Raw genomic sequence first — 14,141 nt, 5'->3', positions numbered from 1 at the left:
TAAAAGTCGAGATAAGTGTGGCTGTGATAGATACGAGTTTATGTAGGGTTTACCAATATGGTATAGAACAGTTTAACTGGTAGCAGCCACAGTAACAGTATCCCGAGCTCTCTGGCATTGGAATGCAGTAAGAATACCAACGTGTGCCAATGAACCATGAAAGGTCCTTTCATTTCGTTGTCCTATTGTGATTGCATAATTGCGATAATTGCATCCGACAGGATCTTGTTTCAACGAGCAATGACATAGAATCGTTATTTTCCATCTCTCTAATGGAATAAATATTTTAAGGTGTCTAACTTTTTGATAATGTAATAAAATAACGAAGAATTCAGAACAGATAATTTGGAAAATAATTATTTACTCACTGTCAACATCTTTTGCATTTTTGATATAAAAGATAAGATATACGTACCTTTGAGAAAATAGATATTAATAACTGTAAGATGAAAGGGTTAAGAGAAGATGAGAAACATTAATTGGGCAATTGGATAAATACATATGTACTTGTATTCTGATAAAGTCATGTGATGTACTCTGAATAGCATATATTTGTATCCTAATATCATCCCTTTATTTTAAGCTAGAAAATATAGTATTTAACAAATCTCAGATTGACATTGAATCAGTCCAATGATTAAAGAGTTCCGTGATTCATCTCTCTTGCTCTTAGTTACTCAAAATAGAACCTTCTGATTAACTATATTGTCAACTTCCTCTGATCTCTGTTCTTGGAAAATTATTTCGTTTGCGACCTTCTGAAGAACAGTAGTGATTTTCTGAATTGTTATACTGCTGTTTCATATGAGACAAGAAAATGCAAATCAATGATAAAATCAGGATCGAAATCTGATAATCAGGATGATGTACCTCTTAATAACTGTGGACAATTATTACATTCAAAACTTTAAAAATTCAAAAGTGCAAAAGTATTGAAAGAACCTAAGAATCGAAGAATCGAATTTTTATATTTTGTAAGACGTAGCCTACAGTTTTCATCGCATTATTAAATTAGAAAAGATAAGAACGGTATCTCATTATCAATTTCAGGTAACGCAAAATCGATGAAAGCAACGTGATTCAAACAATAAGATGTCATCGTTATTGCAGATTGCATTCTCGTCTCGAAGAGAATGCATCAATCAAGGACACCTCGCTCCAAAGAGGTATTAATCTCAACAATCCCTTCCGCTTTAACGAGCAATAAAGTTTGAAATAATGCAATACCTTCATCTAGCTGATAAGAATCCGGACTGATAACAGCCATAAGAAAAAGGTTCCTCAGCTCTTTACGTCAGCCTTAGTAATCTAAATTTTCGCCTTAAATTCATTCGAAATTTATTCAACATGGTCGATTCTTCCTGGCTTGAATTCATTAAACTGTAAGATTAATAGCTTTGATTATGTCCAGTATTCTTAATTATCAATCTGTTACGCAAAGAGCTTAATTGCAACCTCAGAAAAATATTCTACAAGGGAAAAGCACTGTATCAAAAAAGTATAATTAGGTTAATAGAACATAATTAAATAATTTGCCTAATTACGATATTATGATAGAGTATAACGTAACTAAAATTCTAGGAAAATGCTGCCTGAATATCCCAGTAAATTTTTTTCACGTAGTTTAACCACTTTCAGGTTTTATCTAAATTTTACGAGACTACTGTAATCATCCTATTACATTCCCCCTTTTTGAACAAATAGTAAATGTACCGTGTTTTCTTGTTTCGTGTAACCGAGTCACCCCTTGCACGCTAATTAAACCCCTTCCGCCAACTTTACCGTACGTACCTATGAACGTGTTATATATCTTTTTGCAACGTGGCGCGGCGAGGAATTTACATTTCTCACAGTAGGGTTCGGTACATTTTCTTCGGTTCATCTTATGTTCTATTATAACCTTGTTTCAATTTAAGATAATAGAGATTTTGTTTTTTTCGTCAAAATTAAATTTGAATTCAAATTCAAAGAATTAAAAATTCGGTAATTCAAATATTTCAATATTCAAAAATTTGAATTTGCGATCAAGTATGATATCAACAGTATTGGATATACAAAGATTCGTTTCTTACGAAACATTATATTGATTTATTCCCTATTTTCGAAAATCTTGTATCTATAGCGTCTTATTCTAGTTACCTTATTATTATACAAGGTGGTTGGTAACTGGTGGTACAAGCGGAAAGGGGGTGATTCTAAGCGAAAAAAGAAGTCGAAAATATAGAATAAAAATTGTTCGTTCGAGGCTTTGTTTTCGAGAAAATCGACTTTGAAGTTTCGCTCGGTACGCGTGCACTTTATCGCGTCTCGTTATAACGGTCCTCACTGTAGATTTAAAAAAAAATTAAAAAAAAAGAAAATTAAAAAAAATTTTTATTTTATATTTTCGACTTCTCTTTTCGCGTAGAATCGCCCACTTTCCGCTTGTACCACCAGTTACCAACCACCCTGTATATTACGAACTTAGCGCATTATTATAACCTTAAAAACTTTGTTGCGTTAAGAAACGATACTCATTTTATAAATCCTATAGAATTTAATCGATATTTGAGCTTAGTACAAAGAAGAAGATTAAAAATTATACTAGACGTTACTAATAATTTTCTTATTAAATCTTATTAACTTATCAACTGAGAAACGAAGTATTTTATTGAATACAATACAACCGATAAGAATAAAGAAATTGATACAAAGAACATCAATCATTTTCTGATATACCAGGTTATTCTCTTTTTCAATTATTTGAAAATATAATGACGCGAAAATAAAAAAGCAACAAAAATAATCTTAACATATTTGTTTATATGGTCTTTGATACCTATTACTGCGCTCTATTGGAATGTGACAATAGTTCGGTGAGAAGAATCGATATCGTTAACGAATCGATAAATCGGCGATAACGGGTCGAACGTTCAATAGGTTAGGCGTAGTTTTTTTTCGGTTCGTTTCCATTGTTTTCGCTACGACTGATTGTCGTGGTTTTCTCACGACGCACGGCTCTGTTTCTACGTTATTAACCCTCTTCTTTTGCCACGTCCTCGTTTGAAGCCGACCAAGTACCGTCGAGTGGCGTCTTCTAATGGCGTGTACTCGACCGCCGACAATCTTAACATGCGGAGAAGTCGTAGAGAGAGAGAGAGAGAGAGAGAGAGAGAGAGAGAGAGAGGGGGGGGGGGGGAGAGAGAGAGAGAGAAAGCGAGAGAGGGAGGGAGAGAAGAAAAAACGTGTTCGGTTGCCGTGCAACGCTAATGATAACGCGCCATGCGTCAGGCGTTTTATCGGCTCTTTATTAATTTCGGTTAATCTGGCATGCTCGTTATTGATAACAAGGGGGTGAAGTTTCTGGTTCCAAACGTATTTCTTCAAAGGGAATGGTGAAAACTGAAAAGAAGAGATACAGTTAATTGCTACAGTTTTATATTTGAATTTATGTCCTCTTGAACATTGAAATTTCCGAATTTTTGGATTTTTTGATCTTCGAATTTTTAACCTTTGAATTTCCGAATTCTTGAAACGCAAGGATAGCTTTGATGTGGAATAGGTTGACGAAACATTAAACTTACAAATTGCTCCTTTATAAAAGATCTTTCTTTTATACAGATCGTTTCTCAAGTGTGATCTTCAATTGCATAGGATGTTTCGAAATATGTATATACTATAGATAGCATCATTGTCTTGTGCAATAAATCTTAGACGATCGTTATCAAACTAAGTGCATGTACAATAAAAAAGATTACATTGAGTTAATCTCGATTTAAGTCACGTCCTACTATTTTAAATTTAATTTAAGTGAAAATAATAGAAGATTTTACTTAGATTATTTCGAAGTATTCGAATTTAAGATAACAATAAAGAGTATTGTGACACGTAATGGGTAATTTTAACTGCCTACTCTTATTATTAACGGAGGTACTATACATTCATTGCACAGAGTGCGATAAGGGCCAAAAGTCAACGATACAATTGACCACGCGGTCGTATGTTTCCAAGAAATGTCCTTCGAGTTATGGAACAAATGTCAGCCATCGTTTGAAATTAAAATAAGGAACCTCTCTGAGATACTTTTGTTTACTGAATTCTAGTGCGTGATCATTTGATTGCTTGATATCAAAATGACCTCCACAAATTGTCACTACCGTAATCGTCATTTTATTAAGACTAATACAAAAATTCGTATTTCCAACATTAAAAATTAGAATTACCATCTAAGTGTATCTTCCACAAAAATAAATTTCAAATTCGAATTTTTATATTCAACTAATTTCCTATTGGTAGAAACGTTTACTTCTACCCCATACATAACCTTAAACTTGTACAACAAAAGTAAAGTTATCAACGCGATTCATTCGATACATCTCATCCAATTACATTCTATGTATCTATTAAGAACGATCAATCTTTGCATTTCAAAGTGATTAAAATTTATTTACTATAGATACGAGTTGCTTATTTTTTCAATTTCGTCGTAATACAGTTTGGTCTATCTGCGTGACGTCAAAGCTTAGAACGACAAAGTACGAGAGAGGAGATTCTCTCTTATCTTTGTACGTTTTTTCACGTACGCTAAACATATAAATCGATTGGCCGCGTTTCAGCCGAGGAATAAATATTGTTCGATGGTTTATGTTGCACATCGTTCGTCTTTCGACTACGAAATGTATCCCCGCCGAAAATAGAATCACGTATCTATACGTGCATAGGCGTGAGTGCATCGTGCGCGTTACGTCGTTACGTAATCGGTGCACGTGTACAACGAATGCCGAAACGGGGGAAATGATCGAAATCCCAGTAGTTTGCGCGTGCACCCGTTTTGGCACCTTCCCGGCAATCCAAGTACAATCATTTCTTGGATCACTGGCAGAAACGTAGGAGCTCGTTAGCACGAATTCAACACTCATACGGCCATCGAGGCTTTTTGAAGAATAATTCGTTTTCCACTAATTTTTCTTCTTTATTGTTCACAAGACTAAAATCACTGATATTCCTTGAACATTTCTCTAATATCTGTATCTGATTAATTCTGATTAACTGTTTATAACATGTTTAGATTTACGCGAATACCACAATGATACTACACATGTTCTTCAACCCAAAAGTAGTCTTTAATAGTCTCGTTACTGATGCGACTATAAATAAATAAATAAAGAGAAGAATATGTATCTACATATGGCTATCTAGCCATTTGTTTCTTGAGTACTGAATATTAATCGTATAGTTATACAGGGTGGTTGGTAATTGATGGTTCAAGCGGGGTGATTCTACGCGAAAAAAGAAGTCGAAAATATAGAATAAAAATTTTTCGTTCGAGGCTTTGTTTTCGAGAAAATCGACTTTGAATTTTCGCTCGGTACGCGTGCACTTTATCGCGTCTCGTTATAACGGATCTCACTGTAGATCGTTGTCTCGATGGAAAAATTAGAAAAAAAAAAAATGTTTATTTTATATTTTCGACTTCTTTTTTCGCGTAGAATCACCGCTTGTACCACCAGTTACCAACCACCCTGTATAATGAAATTAGGAAATTAATAAAAAGTTAGAGTTGACTAGTTTGATTTCTGAAAGGTTCGTGTATGGCAAATTCAATCTCATAGAAAAACGTAGCACACGCCAGTTCAAAACTCATCTTCTAAAATTTCATTATAAAATATCACTTTTTTCCAGAAGAAAATTACCTGCGAAAACCGATTTAACCTTTCACGAGAGTACCGTCAAATATTTTTACGTGCGCCTGGAGCGCTTTTTAAAAAATATTCGCTGGACGTCACAACCAATTTCGCCATATTTTCGCCCGGTTCTCAGGAATTAATGCCAGCGGTACTTGCACACTGCTTTTATTATTTTTTTACGAGATACAGAGGCTCGTTGGGTGGTGCAATTTATCGTCGTGCTCTGTGTATTACCGGCCAACGCGTAACTTATGGCGATTAAAATATGTCACGCGAGATTACATGCTCCTGCATGCTCATCTATACTTGCCTACTCTCGTACGTGTTGCACTTGAAAATATTTTCATTTTGTCACGTTTATCTCGGCTTCCTCTCGCGATAAAAATAGGACATTCATTCCATTTCTGCGACTACATACATATATACATAGAAATACTTCTCAATGCATTGATAAGCGGTTATCCAGAAATATCAAAAAAAGAAATGTCTATTTCTCAGTCGATAAATAGACACATTAGATTTAAAGATCCGTACAAATGCTTAGAAATGTGATAAGTAGAGATATAAATGTTGATTTATCTCCGTAATTATGATAATACTAGCGATGTTGATATCCGTAATTTGTAAATAGTTTACTTTTTTATCGACAATTTCACAATATTAATTTTCTCTCACGTCGACTGATTTCATCATAGTATCTGTTGAAGAAATCGCTAATGCACGTAACCAGTATTCGTAAAGTTATGAATAAATACGCTCGATTAATAAAATACCGTTACCACGATCTCATGACGACCGCTGAAACATATGTGGAAGTAAATATCTTTGAGGAATTCCAATGTCACGTAACTACGACATTATAATTTGCTATATATCAGCAGCTCTATGGATTAAATGCAATGTAAGGACACTGTAAAGTATCGATAACTTTGCACAACAAGCGATCAACATGGCGCTCCAATTTCGTCACGGAATTAAAGTTTTAGATCTGTATCGACATGTATCGATCTGTGTCGAGCAATTGGACAGCGTCCATCGATCTTTCAATACATTTAGCACATCGATTCTCAACCCGTGTCCCCTGGACAAGATAAAAGTCGGTGATAAATAACAATGATATCGAAACGAAATTATTTTTTTAAATCCACTTAAAATTTGTATGCTCTTTCGAAACATACAAAGTGCTCCAAACTTTTCTTATTTATACTCATTCTAACATTTCACAATGTTTAGATAGAAGAAATTGGAACGCTCTGTATACAATTCTGTCTGGATTTTTATTTACCTTATCGCCATAATATTGAACACGTTTAAGAATTTAATCTGGGTCCTATTGCGCAATTGGACTAATATTATATCTACTAGCGAAATCTTTGAAGTCAGAAGTTACAAGTTATCCGTACTAATAAATTCTCTTACATAACAGCAACAAGTTTGTTAATGAAACATACGAAGCTCTGTACAAATAAATTTTACAACTTACAAATCATTTGTAATTTATCAATTTAATAATACCATTAGTTGATAGACCTAAGATACACATATAGACAGTGTGTGCCAAACATAGAAATATAAAGATAGAGTACGCGAATCATATGTTCGAGTCATATGTGTAAGTGAATGCGATACGGGAATAGAAAGAGAACGCCACATGGAGTCCCCTTCTGTCCTTGTCTAATCAGGCATGTACGCTAACGACACTGACGCCGCTCGTTGATCGGTGTTACACATATATATTTACTGTATACGAACGTGTATGCGTTATTAGACAAGGACACAAGGGGTCTCTATGCACCATTTTCTTTCTATTTCTACATCACTTTCTTATGCTATACGTATATATATATATATATATCTAACGCGGTCTCTCTTTCTCTTTCTAACAGATATTCGTTTGCAATAGATAGGAAAGAAAACAGAGACCTCGTTATTTATCTCTATCTTTCTTTCAAAGAGGTTCATTTTCTCAACAAGTCATTTGCGATCTATACTTCTTATACCTATGGTTTGTGTAGTAAAATGATATCAAAATAAAAGTTAAACGTCCGTGCATTCTGATCGGCGTTGATACAAGTTTCTCTGGCTTTTAAATTCGAAATGACCGTTATTACGACGTTCACGGTGAACGGACGTAAAGGGTCTCCAAGATGGCGGTCTTTTGCAAACGTCATTCAAACTAATCTCCTATTAATTCAATCTAGATTCCGTGGTACGCGATACTATGCGCTTAAATGTAAATCCACGAAGCTTAACAAGAAATTCATGGTCAACCAGGAGTGTCCCACTTTCCGGCAATGTTCAGCGCACATGTCGACGTGGGCGTGCAAGCATAACACCGAACATTCCTCGTAAGCGCAGCAACGCGTAGCGCGCCACTTTGCCGAACAAAGATGTAAATTCGAGAATCGTTGCACATAATATGGCGCGAAGATTCTAAGAGACTTGGTAAAATGAAACAAACGGCGCAAATAATAAGTCAATCGAGGTACTTGTTTAAAAAAAAGTGGCGAGAATTTTCGATGGCAATTTTAAATCAACAATTTTGCGATAAACTTGTCGAGGTATATTAATTACTGTAGATAAGATATTCAATGAGGAAACTATCTATCTATACTTCCTTACATAAGAATCGACCTGAAGTAGCAATTAGGTAGATTATCTTGTTTACGCATTTTTATGTTTTAAATACTATCGTGGTGAAAATAAAAGGACCTTTACCTATCATAGATCATAAATTATTCATAATGCATATAAAAGATCTTACACTATATACATCTTTATACTGTAGAAAGCATAAGAATAGAATTTTATAACGTATCTATTAGTATATTAGAATAAATATATCATTACTATATATTGTAATAATATAAGGTATAAATACTATGCAATTTTAATATGAAATAAAACAGAAATGTGTGAATTTTTTAGTAGTCGCCATCTTTCGGTATTTTTAGCTATTACGAGAGATCGTGTCCCTGACTGTGTCAATACATTCGGACAACACGGTGTTGGTACATTTGGTAACACGAGCATACACGTTCCTACTAATTGCCTTACAACGTTACACCTCGAAAATTATATGGACACATCGATCCCTTATCTGTCAGACATGTAGGCGTACGAACTTGATACCAGAAATTCTCGGTACAAGCTGCCATATATATAGCGTATTATTTGAATAAATAACGACGCAATAATATAGGCGTATGTTTGCTTCGGTATCTATTATGTGCTTTTATCGGTCAATATCTATTTGTTACAATATTCGTCGTGTTAACGTAACAAATACAAGCAAAGCTTCTCTTTAATTAATTAGAGTAAAATTAACAGATAATAATAGAGTAAGATATCGTTTTTTAGAATTATTTCCTAAACTTTCACTTATTTTTAGTTCACTTCCAAAAAGGAGCGTTTAAGATGACTCAAGATGATTCATCCGGAAGAGTGGTTGGTTAGCAACGCGAAGCAGCGTCTGCGATTTTCGTCAAATTCCTCTAAGTATACCAATTTTCAACGCGATCATAAATTTATGGAGTATTAATGTCCAAATCGATTCTATTATCTCTATATCTATTCAATGTCTATATCAATCTCTATATCAATTCAATCTCTATATCAGTCATGTTGCCAATTAAATGTTCCCATTTTACGGTAAACGGTTCGTGACTTACCTATACGACAGTTGGCGTGGTACGGTGTTTCTACAAAATAGTATACACGATATTCCCGATGAAGTTTCGCGCGGATCCTGGAACCACTTAATGGGAACAGTGAAAACACACAATCACTAGATCACGATCCGATAACTTCGCGAAGTTCACGAACGGATCCGATGCCATTCGTGTGACGGGAGCTAATGGTTGCGAGATGATACCCGTAACGATCGTTAAGGACAAACTTAATAATAGTAGCCGGATATTTACTATAGATCGCGAGTCGTCCAATTGGCCGGTCGAAGACGAATTCATGACTGGCGGCCACTTTGTGAATATATCGCGAGCATCGAGCCAAAATCGTCGGACAAAACACAGATTCACGGCCTATGAAAGGTATACGATATACACTGTAAAGAATGGTAACGTACTCATATAAATGCAAATATCTTGTAGATACGTATATCTTGATAAAGTATCGGCACCTTATCGGATCACTTAAAAAGAAAGTAGGATACTTCTGGGCAATTCCGAGTGTCTCTATTCTACATTGAGTATGAATGAGATAATGGTATTTGACACATTTGTTTATTTTACATATAGTGATTCGTGAAAATATTTGAGTACTTGCAATAGACAACTTTGGTGAATATGCTACATAATATTGTAATATATATTATATGATATTTATTAGTATATTACTTACACTCTTTGAAACCTCAGAAACATTTTAATGAAACACAGTTATCATAAATAAAATTTCAAATTAATTAAAAAATGTATATAGAAGTACAGTATATATATTTAACATAAACAAATGCTTCATAAAAAATTAGTATACAGAATGAATAATTGCTTCAAACATGCATATAATTAACGGTAAAAATGACTTATTAACACAATGAACTGTAGCTTCTATGTGTAGCTAAAAATATATTCATGATAATTATAATTATTACAGTGCTAGTAGAACTTCAAAATGTTTTATTTAATATACTAATATATATACCGGAGAAGAGTCAGGACAGGGTCGTGGACGTTTGATAGACCTCCCTTGGAGTTGGCCAGCGTTGTGTTATAACGAAGGTACAGAAGGCTGATACTACGAGTATGAACACTACCGATTCGACAATCAACAGCGGCGATTAGGCACTCGCGACACTAGTGATAATGGACTTAGGCTCGATAACGAACCGGTCAACGCGAGGATAGATATACTTGCTCTAACTCAAACGTGTACTACTCACTCCTCGTAAGGCGCTACTCCCTTCGTCGATGAGATCTCAAGGAAGAATGAATTTTCGTCCCAATGACACTACCGAGGCCAACTATGGTGGGGTGTCTAAGTACATAAGATCCTCGGATCGACGTCGCTGTCGATTGGTCGATTTCAGACAAAAGCTGCCTGTCCGTTTGCACAAATCTTAATTGCCGAAAGCCCCAGGTTTTATAGCGGGTCCTCGGGCTAACCAGACTTGTACTTTGTACAACATCAGGTATTCATTGTCCGAAGGAACCGTTGGCATGTGTTTTACTGTCTAGTACCTCTATGGGTATTTCCTTTAATGAGGGTCATAACATTACTCCGCACCTTTGTTAGACGGAGTGCCCGTCCCATTGACCGCGGCTACGTTCGACGGCTGATGGTCGCCTTGAGCCCATGTTTATTATCACAGATCGTAAACAAGTACAATTGGGCAGAATGACGGCAAACTGTTTAATTGCAACTGTAAACTTTAATTACGATTTTACGATCTCCGACATATATAAACGTAGATACTCGCCAAAATATTGTTCAAATACTTTTATGAGCCAATGTATAATGCGTTACTGGAAAGATGACTAGTGCAAGGAATACGGGTCTGGTATATAATACCAGAGAAACTTATTTCACTAAGTCAGTTTCAATAAATGGTGGGATTAGCGACGGCCAGTTAACAAAGCAAAACCCTGACCAGTTAACGTAGCACTATTGTACACTGTATACGGTTGCGTGGGTGCAACCTGTGCACGCACGAGGGAATTACCGCTCGCCTGGAACTGCTCTTGTCGTGCTTCTTAATCGGCAATTAAGATTATGCAATCTTCGAGATAATTTATTGTTTGAAATGTATCTAATTAAAATAATGACGCGAGTAACATAATACTGATGAAATTACGTGATTATATTGTTAACGTGACGAGAGGAATATATGAAGAAAAGCTGGGGAAATTCTTATACTGTAAGATACGAATTTAAATCTCTAGGATGATGAGATTTTATCCACTTGAATGATTTGAATGATTTGATATTCAATGATATTATTGAATGTTTCGAGGATTTGTAACTTTCAAATTTCTATAGTTAATATCATAATGCAATGAAGCAAATTTTTATTAATTCTAGAGTGATATATACATAGTAATTATATAGTTCAAATATAGCTTATACATACTTGCCTATTTCTTAACATGGTAACAAGAGAAATAATACCGTGATATAGAACATGCTTTTTCTGTGATAGGTTGGAAAAAGTAGTTGAAGAACAAACGAAAACGAAGATTCTATTGACAGTGTTTTATCGGTAAATTACCAATTTACCGATATTACATAGAATAGATAAGGATAAATGCCTATGAAAATTGGAAGGTTCTTTTATAACCAATACTTAATTTTTACTATGATCAATACTATAAATTTATAATTCTTGTAATTCTTTGCTGATATTCCAATACAATAGTGACGTAATTAGAGTATTATGACACTAGAGGTCGTCGAACTCGGAGCATCACTTTCCACTTGCACATTGCTTAACTGAACATTGCAAAATTGAGACTATGCGAATAATTTCCCGAAAATTCGCATTAAAGAAGTTAACGAAGCAAAACTTCAGAAAGGAAATCTAATATCTCTCGTTTTCATCGGTATTATTAGAATTTCGCGAATATGTAACATGATAGCAGAAATATTTTCTCTGTCGATAAAAGAATCTACTTTTGAACGAGCACAATACGTCGTTTACTTTATCGTATACTTTATGAAAACAAATGAAACAGTTTTGACATGGATAAACACCTTCGTAAAAATATGTATCGAAAGAAGAAAAACAGAAAATATAAACTATAGCCTTTCGAATTTTTGTGACTTGTATGTTTTAGATTGAATTTTAAGGTTTTAGATTCTGTAAGTAATAAAACGCAACAAAATAAACCAATTTTCCGCGCAAAGGAATTCCGAGGAGTTCAGGAAATACAATCGAGTCTCGCGGACGTTAAAAAATATCATGTTAAGTAACTCTAATTGTAGACGTAATTTATTGGTCGAGCAACCTCAAGAAAGTTACTGTTGCGTTGAAAACAATTGCTTTTTACTTTACGAATGTTGCCAATGTTTCTTAACGATATAACCTTTGGAACCTTACCTATCACAATAATTTGTAAATAATTATTTGATAAATAATTTTTATGTAGCAAGAAGAAAATTATAAAGTAAACGTAGAAATTCATTATGGAGTTAAGATAACGATGTTTGTTTACATAACGGCGTAACGTTGTTCATGGTACAGGTTTGGTATCGACATAACTAGATTGTGGCTTTTTATGCAAATCAAGACTTCTGTGAAATAATTCTTTTAACAATTCTGTAATTATTATGGAACGCAATTTATTTAACAAATATTTTGCATGGGTTATTAGTGATGCACGCGGCTTGATGACAAGTTACAAAATTGAAGCAGCACGAAATCTATTAAATCCGAAATTTTCCAATTGAACTTCATTTATGTATCTGTATTTATCATTCTATTTGTACAATACAAAATTCTAATATAATATTAAACATACATAAGTCCATATATCTATTAATTGCAGATATAATGCAGTAACATATAGACTGCAGTTATTTATGCAACTTTATATTTTGATAAACAGTTACAATTAGAGAAATGGAACTTAAGCAGAATCTACTAACTACTAGATATTATAAGTACTCTGAATATTTTACATATTTTTCTATATTATGTGTATTCTGACACCCTTACATTTCTTGTGAGTGTATAAAAATCCGCAGTCTAGTAATATTACAAGGAACTAAATTTTTGAATGTTTATACATCGACGGACCTAACCTAAATTTTAATCAGTGTTTGCCATTTCACTTACCCCTATGATTTGGCGCCAGGATAATACCGCTTTCTCTGTAGACGCCTGGTCGTCCTGTTGTATTGACACAAATGTTCTAGCATCTACCGTTCACCATCCCACTCCTTCCACGACATTCTCGCGTCGGCCGCACAAACGTTCAAGCGTCGAACAAACACGCGATAATTCGTTTTTACCGAATTGCGCGTTTGCGATCGACTTCTATCTGAAGAAATGCACATTACAAAGCAGACCGAGCTCAGACAACGACGTTCACTGATCGACACCGGTGTCACGAATGCGACTTGCTTTTGTTTATTCTCTTCGAGCGCCGTCAGCAGGTGGCGCGCGAGAGAGTGGGGGAAACTATTAATAACAATCGGTGTTTAAATCTGGATATCGAAATTATATTTACTTAAATCAGGCTTTCAATACCATGAAAAATTTCAATTTATATTGATGTTTAAATTAAAGTTTTTTGATAATTTCAATACTGTGAAAATTCAAATTATGGCGGCGGTTGATTCGATTTACTCGATTACTTAACACAGTTCTTGAGAGACATAAGAGTGCGTTTTTTGGACACTGTTGATAGTGAGCAGGACGTGTATAAATATGGGTTTTAATACGTTCTTCTCATACTTGACCTTGTCGATATCCCATTATATATCGTGATTCAAAGTATTCGAATACTCTTAAAAACT

The 14,141-nt window shown here is 34.6% G+C and overlaps 1 protein-coding gene across 3 annotated transcripts in view; it reads right to left on the bottom strand.

Annotated features, from left to right (window-relative positions):
- The window catches only part of plx (PTB_TBC1D1_like and TBC domain-containing protein plx), a 39,543-nt gene extending 25,800 nt beyond the window's left edge, over positions 1 to 13,743 (bottom strand). Inside the window, exon 1 of one of the 3 annotated variants that reach the window (XM_033328778.2) lies at positions 13,459 to 13,743. The gene's annotated coding sequence lies outside the window, so the exon portion shown is untranslated. Of the gene's footprint in view, positions 1 to 9,337; positions 9,527 to 10,328; positions 10,349 to 13,458 lie in introns of those variants that run through there. The other 2 variants (XM_076617296.1, XM_033328779.2) reach the window with 2 other exon arrangements.
- Between the last annotated feature and the right edge of the window lie 398 nt (positions 13,744 to 14,141).

This window comes from Bombus vancouverensis, chromosome 3 (genome assembly GCF_051014615.1).
Source record: "Bombus vancouverensis nearcticus chromosome 3, iyBomVanc1_principal, whole genome shotgun sequence".
NCBI lineage: Eukaryota > Metazoa > Arthropoda > Insecta > Hymenoptera > Apidae > Bombus > Bombus vancouverensis.
The sequence above is the reverse complement of the archived record's forward strand: the minus strand, read 5'-3'. Positions and strand labels throughout refer to the sequence as shown.